Source organism: Opisthocomus hoazin, unplaced genomic scaffold, assembly GCF_030867145.1.
Source record: "Opisthocomus hoazin isolate bOpiHoa1 unplaced genomic scaffold, bOpiHoa1.hap1 HAP1_SCAFFOLD_152, whole genome shotgun sequence".
Classification (NCBI taxonomy): Eukaryota; Metazoa; Chordata; class Aves; order Opisthocomiformes; family Opisthocomidae; genus Opisthocomus; species Opisthocomus hoazin.
Window position 1 is genome coordinate 112,501 of NW_027448901.1, and position 7,500 is coordinate 120,000.

The following is a 7,500-nucleotide window of genomic DNA, read 5'->3' on the forward strand; positions in this document are numbered from 1 at the left end:
CCCCTCTTGGAGCCCTCGCTCCAGTCGGCAACGGCCACCGGAGCCTGCGGGCAAGCAGCGGCTTCGCGCGGCTTCTGGCAGTCGGAAGCGCCGTGCGCGATAGGTAGGAGGCAGAACGGCCACGGCCAGGGCCGCCGGGCAACGCCCGAGTCTGCCGGCTGAGCCGCGGGTGACAAGCGTTCGAGTGCCGGCGACCGCCGCCGGTCTCGGCCCGGCCCTGGAGAAACCCCTCTTGGAGCCCTCGCTCCAGTCGGCAACGGCCACCGGAGCCTGCGGGCAAGCAGCGGCTTCGCGCGGCTTCTGGCAGTCGGAAGCGCCGTGCGCGATAGGTAGGAGGCAGAACGGCCACGGCCAGGGCCGCCGGGCAACGCCCGAGTCTGCCCGCTGAGCCGCGGCTGACAAGCGTTCGAGTGCCGGCGACCGCCGCCGGTCTCGGCCCGGCCCTGGAGAAACCCCTCTTGGAGCCCTCGCTCCAGTCGGCAACGGCCACCGGAGCCTGCGGGCAAGCAGCGGCTTCGCGCGGCTTCTGGCAGTCGGAAGCGCCGTGCGCGATAGGTAGGAGGCAGAACGGCCACGGCCAGGGCCGCCGGGCAACGCCCGAGTCTGCCGGCTGAGCCGCGGGTGACAAGCGTTCGAGTGCCGGCGACCGCCGCCGGTCTCGGCCCGGCCCTGGAGAAACCCCTCTTGGAGCCCTCGCTCCAGTCGGCAACGGCCACCGGAGCCTGCGGGCAAGCAGCGGCTTCGCGCGGCTTCTGGCAGTCGGAAGCGCCGTGCGCGATAGGTAGGAGGCAGAACGGCCACGGCCATGGCCGCCGTGCAACGCCCGAGTCTGCCGGCTGAACCGCGAGTAGCTGCAGCGGTTCGATGGCGCTGGTCCGCGAGCGCCAGCCCTCTGCCCTAGTATACGGACAGCGAGGTCCCCGGCCCCGGCGGGCTCGAAGAGAACCGTCTTCCCCCAGCGGGGAGGCGCGCGAGCGCCGCCGACTCTTACCATGACGTAACTGGAGGCAGCGCAAAGCAGCGACCCCTTCGGCAGCTCCGAAGAAGAACCGGGCAAGACGTCTACCTGCCAGAACCGCGGTGGAGCCAAAGTCCCGCCGGAGCGAGGTAGACGAGGCATCCCTTTCCGCCGGCAGCTCCGGCGGCCACATCGGGCACACCGGACCCGGCGGACGGTAAAACGGGTAGACCTGGCCTCCCTGCCGGCAGAACGGGTAGACGAGGCCTCCCTGCCTGGAACCGGGTAGACCTGGCATCCCTGCCGGAAGCGGGTAGACCTGGCATCCCTGCCGGTAAAACGGGTAGACCTGGCCTCCCTGCCGGCAGAACGGGTAGACGAGGCCTCCCTGCCTGGAACCGGGTAGACCTGGCATCCCTGCCGGAAGCGGGTAGACCTGGCATCCCTGCCGGTAAAACGGGTAGACCTGGCCTCCCTGCCGGCAGAACGGGTAGACGAGGCCTCCCTGCCTGGAACCGGGTAGACCTGGCATCCCTGCCGGAAGCGGGTAGACCTGGCATCCCTGCCGGCAAAACGGGTAGACCTGGTCTCCCTGCCGCCAAAACGGGTAGACCTGGCCTCCCTGCAGGTAAAACGGGTAGACCTGGCCTCCCTGCCGGCAGAACGGGTAGACCTGGCCTCCCTGCCGCCAGAACGGGTAGACCTGGCATCCCTGCCGGCAAAACGGGTAGACCTGGTCTCCCTGCCGGTAAAACGGGTAGACCTGTTCTCCCTGCCGGCAAAACGGGTAGACCTGGCCTCCCTGCCGGCAGAACGGGTAGACCTGGCCTCCCTGCCGCCAGAACGGGTAGACCTGGCATCCCTGCCGGCAAAACGGGTAGACCTGGTCTCCCTGCCGGTAAAACGGGTAGACCTGGTCTCCCTGCAGGTAAAACGGGTAGACCTGTTATCCCTGCCGGCAAAACGGGTAGACCTGGCATCCCTGCCGGTAAAACGGGTAGACCTGGTCTCCCTGCCGGCAAAAAGGGTAGACCTGTTCTCCCTGCCGCCAGAACGGGTAGACCTGGCCTCCCTGCCGGTAAAATGGGTAGACCTGGTCTCCGTGCAGGTAAAACGGGTAGACCTGGTATCCCTGCCGGCAGAACGGGTAGACCTGGTCTCCCTGCCGCCAGAACGGGTAGACCTGGCATCCCTGCCGGCAAAACGGGTAGACCTGGTCTCCCTGCCGGTAAAACGGGTAGACATGGCCTCCCTGCAGGTAAAACGGGTAGACCTGTTCTCCCTGCCGGCAAAACGGGTAGACCTGGCATCCCTGCCGGCAAAACGGGTAGACCTGGTCTCCCTGCCGGTAAATGGGTAGACCTGGTCTCCCTGCCGCTAGAACGGGTAGACCTGGCCTCCCTGCCGGCAACATGGGTAGACCTGGCCTCCCTGCCGGTAAAACGGGTAGACCTGGCATCCCTGCAGGTAAAACGGGTAGACCTGGCATCCCTGCCGGCAAAACGGGTAGACCTGTTCTCCCTGCAGGTAAAACGGGTAGACCTGTTCTCCCTGCCGCCAGAACGGGTAGACCTGGCATCCCTGCCGGCAAAACGGGTAGACCTGGCATCCCTGCCGGTAAATGGGTAGACCTGGCATCCCTGCCGGAAAAACGGGTAGACCTGGCATCCCTGCCGGCAATACGGGTAGACCTGGTCTCCCTGCCGCTAGAACGGGTAGACCTGGCATCCCTGCCGGTAAAACAGGTAGACCTGGCCTCCCTGCCGCCAGAACGGGTAGACCTGGCATCCCTGCCGGTAAAACGGGTAGACCTGGCCTCCCTGCCGGCAGAACGGGTAGACCTGGTCTCCCTGCAGGTAAAACGGGTAGACCTGGCCTCCCTGCCGGCAGAACGGGTAGACCTGGCCTCCCTGCCGGCAGAAGGGGTAGACCTGTCCTCCCTGCGGACAGAGCGGGTCGCCCGTGCTGGAGGCCCGTATGCAGGGGTGCCTGCACGGGGTGGGAAGGGGCGGCGGCGGGCTGCCTGTGCTCTCTCAGCCGGGGCGGCGGTGGGGGGGCTTGCGGGGGGTGGCTTGGGGCGGCAGGCCGGTCCTGCCGGAGGCCCGTATGCAGGGGTGCCTGCACAGGGTGGGTGGGCCGGCGGCGGGCTGCCTGTGCTCTCTCAGCCGGGGCGGCGGTGGGGGGGCTTGCGGGGGGTGGCTGGGGTCGGCAGGCCGGCCCTGCCGGAGGCCCGTATGCAGGGGTGCCTGCACGGGGTGGGAAGGGGCGGCGGCGGGCTGCCTGTGCTCTCTCAGCCGGGGCGGCGGTGGGGGGGCCTGTGGCGGGTGGCTGGGGGCGGCAGGCCGGCCCTGCCGGAGGCCCGTATGCAGGGGTGCCTGCACGGGGTGGGAAGGGCCGGCGGCGGGCTGCCTGTGCTCTCTCAGCCGGGGCGGCGGTGGGGGGGGTTGCGGGGGGTGGCTGGGGTCGGCAGGCCGGTCCTGCCGGAGGCCCGTATGCAGGGGTGCCTGCACGGGGTGGGTGGGCCTGCGGCGGGCTGCCTGTGCTCTCTGAGCCGGGGCGGCGGTGGGGGGGGCTTGCGGGGGGTGGCTGGGGGCGGCAGGCCGGCCCTGCCGGAGGCCCGTATGCAGGGGTGCCTGCACGGGGTGGGAAGGGGCGGCGGCGGGTTGCCTGTGCTCTCTCAGCCGGGGCGGCGGTGGGGGGGCTTGCGGGGGGTGGCTGGGGGCGGCAGGCCGGCCCTGCCGGAGGCCCGTATGCAGGGGTGCCTGCACGGGGTGGGAAGGGCCGGCGGCGGGCTGCCTGTGCTGTCTCAGTCGGGGCGGCGGTGGGGGGGGTTGCGGGGGGTGGCTGGGGTCGGCAGGCCGGCCCTGCCGGAGGCCCGTATGCAGGGGTGCCTGCACGGGGTGGGTGGGCCTGCGGCGGGCTGCCTGTGCTCTCTGAGCCGGGGCGGCGGTGGGGGGGGCTTGCGGGGGGTGGCTGGGGTCGGCAGGCCGGCCCTGCCGGAGGCCCGTATGCAGGGGTGCCTGCACGGGGTGGGAAGGGCCGGCGGCGGGCTGCCTGTGCTGTCTCAGTCGGGGCGGCGGTGGGGGGGGTTGCGGGGGGTGGCTGGGGTCGGCAGGCCGGCCCTGCCGGAGGCCCGTATGCAGGGGTGCCTGCACGGGGTGGGTGGGCCTGCGGCGGGCTGCCTGTGCTCTCTGAGCCGGGGCGGCGGTGGGGGGGGCTTGCGGGGGGTGGCTGGGGGCGGCAGGCCGGCCCTGCCGGAGGCCCGTATGCAGGGGTGCCTGCACGGGGTGGGAAGGGCCGGCGGCGGGCTGCCTGTGCTGTCTCAGTCGGGGCGGCGGTGGGGGGGCTTGCGGGGGGTGGCTGGGGTCGGCAGGCCGGCCCTGCCGGAGGCCCGTATGCAGGGGTGCCTGCACGGGGTGGGTGGGCCTGCGGCGGGCTGCCTGTGCTCTCTGAGCCGGGGCGGCGGTGGGGGGGGCTTGCGGGGGGTGGCTGGGGGCGGCAGGCCGGCCCTGCCGGAGGCCCGTATGCAGGGGTGCCTGCACGGGGTGGGAAGGGGCGGCGGCGGGGTGCCTGTGCTCTCTCAGCCGGGGCGGCGGTGGGGGGGCTTGCGGGGGGTGGCTGGGGGCGGCAGGCCGGTCCTGCCGGAGGCCCGTATGCAGGGGTGCCTGCACAGGGTGGGTGGGCCGGCGGCGGGCTGCCTGTGCTCTCTCAGCCGGGGCGGCGGTGGGGGGGCTTGCGGGGGGTGGCTGGGGTCGGCAGGCCGGCCCTGCCGGAGGCCCGTATGCAGGGGTGCCTGCACGGGGTGGGAAGGGGCGGCGGCGGGCTGCCTGTGCTCTCTCAGCCGGGGCGGCGGTGGGGGGGCCTGTGGCGGGTGGCTGGGGGCGGCAGGCCGGCCCTGCCGGAGGCCCGTATGCAGGGGTGCCTGCACGGGGTGGGAAGGGCCGGCGGCGGGCTGCCTGTGCTGTTTCAGTCGGGGCGGCGGTGGGGGGGCTTGCGGGGGGTGGCTGGGGTCGGCAGGCCCGCCCTGCCGGAGGCCCGTATGCAGGGGTGCCTGCACGGGGTGGGTGGGCCTGCGGCGGGCTGCCTGTGCTCTCTGAGCCGGGGCGGCGGTGGGGGGGGCTTGCGGGGGGTGGCTGGGGGCGGCAGGCCGGCCCTGCCGGAGGCCCGTATGCAGGGGTGCCTGCACGGGGTGGGAAGGGCCGGCGGCGGGCTGCCTGTGCTCTCTCAGCCGGGGCGGCGGTGGGGGGGCCTGTGGCGGGTGGCTGGGGGCGGCAGGCCGGCCCTGCCGGAGGCCCGTATGCAGGGGTGCCTGCACGGGGTGGGAAGGGCCGGCGGCGGGCTGCCTGTGCTCTCTCAGCCGGGGCGGCGGTGGGGGGGCCTGTGGCGGGTGGCTGGGGGCGGCAGGCCGGCCCTGCCGGAGGCCCGTATGCAGGGGTGCCTGCACGGGGTGGGAAGGGCCGGCGGCGGGCTGCCTGTGCTCTCTCAGCCGGGGCGGCGGTGGGGGGGGTTGCGGGGGGTGGCTGGGGTCGGCAGGCCGGCCCTGCCGGAGGCCCGTATGCAGGGGTGCCTGCACGGGGTGGGAAGGGCCGGCGGCGGGCTGCCTGTGCTCTCTCAGCCGGGGCGGCGGTGGGGGGGCTTGCGGGGGGTGGCTGGGGTCGGCAGGCCGGTCCTGCCAGAGGCCCGTATGCAGGGGTGCCTGCACGGGGTGGGAAGGGCCGGCGGCGGGCTGCCTGTGCTGTCTCAGTCGGGGCGGCGGTGGGGGGGCTTGCGGGGGGTGGCTGGGGTCGGCAGGCCGGCCCTGCCGGAGGCCCGTATGCAGGGGTGCCTGCACGGGGTGGGTGGGCCTGCGGCGGGCTGCCTGTGCTCTCTGAGTCGGGGCGGCGGTGGGGGGGGCTTGCGGGGGGTGGCTGGGGGCGGCAGGCCGGCCGTGCCGGAGGCCCGTATGCAGGGGTGCCTGCACGGGGTGGGAAGGGCCGGCGGCGGGCTGCCTGTGCTCTCTCAGCCGGGGCGGCGGTGGGGGGGGTTGCGGGGGGTGGCTGGGGTCGGCAGGCCGGCCCTGCCGGAGGCCCGTATGCAGGGGTGCCTGCACGGGGTGGGAAGGGCCGGCGGCGGGCTGCCTGTGCTCTCTCAGTCGGGGCGGCGGTGGGGGGGCTTGCGGGGGGTGGCTGGGGTCGGCAGGCCGGCCCTGCCGGAGGCCCGTATGCAGGGGTGCCTGCACGGGGTGGGTGGGCCGGCGGCGGGCTGCCTGTGCTCTCTGAGCCGGGGCGGCGGTGGGGGGGGCTTGCGGGGGGTGGCTGGGGGCGGCAGGCCGGCCCTGCCGGAGGCCCGTATGCAGGGGTGCCTGCACGGGGTGGGAAGGGCCGGCGGCGGGCTGCCTGTGCTCTCTGAGCCGGGGCGGCGGTGGGGGGGCTTGCGGGGGGTGGCTGGGGGCGGCAGGCCGGTCCTGCCGGAGGCCCGTATGCAGGGGTGCCTGCACGGGGTGGGTGGGCCGGCGGCGGGCTGCCTGTGCTCTCTGAGCCGGGGCGGCGGTGGGGGGGCTTGCGGGGGGTGGCTGGGGGCGGCAGGCCGGCCCTGCCGGAGGCCCGTATGCAGGGGTGCCTGCACGGGGTGGGAAGGGGCGGCGGCGGGCTGCCTGTGCTGTCTCAGTCGGGGCGGCGGTGGGGGGGCTTGCGGGGGGTGGCTGGGGTCGGCAGGCCGGCCCTGCCGGAGGCCCGTATGCAGGGGTGCCTGCACGGGGTGGGTGGGCCGGCGGCGGGCTGCCTGTGCTCTCTGAGCCGGGGCGGCGGTGGGGGGGGCTTGCGGGGGGTGGCTGGGGGCGGCAGGCCGGCCCTGCCGGAGGCCCGTATGCAGGGGTGCCTGCACGGGGTGGGAAGGGGCGGCGGCGGGGTGCCTGTGCTCTCTCAGCCGGGGCGGCGGTGGGGGGGCTTGCGGGGGGTGGCTGGGGGCGGCAGGCCGGTCCTGCCGGAGGCCCGTATGCAGGGGTGCCTGCACGGGGGTGGGTTGGGGGGGGCGGCGGGAATTTTTTGTTTTTGTTGCTTTTTTATTTCTTTTTCCGCTTTTGAAACAGAGACGCCGCCCCGTCCTCGGGCGTTTCAGCCGAGCTGATGGAAAGCGGCGCCCCTTCCCGTCGCTTGCGGGGGGGGGTGGTGCAGGAGGGGGGAGGCGGCGCGCGCCTGAAATTCCCTCGCCACCCCCCGTTTCCGAGACTTCGCCGTATCTAGTGGAAGGCGCTAAGCTTGGCCGGACTGTCTCGCTGAAGGCTTTCTTACTCTGCATCGGTTCTGACGGTGGGCGAGAAAAAAAAACAAAACCAAAGCAGAGCAGGGAAACAGTTACAAAAATTTCTTGAGAGCCAGCACCGGCCCGCCCATCGGCAGACGGAGCGGCGCCCGGGGTCAACGAGTGCCACCCTGCTGCTTAGCAACCGGAACCCGAGCCGGCCCGCCCCGCCCACCCGCCGGCAAGGGGCGGGCGCTTCCCCGCGGCAGAAGGGGGAGACAGAGACTGAGAGACGGGGTCGAGGAGCAGGCGGGGAGCCTTGC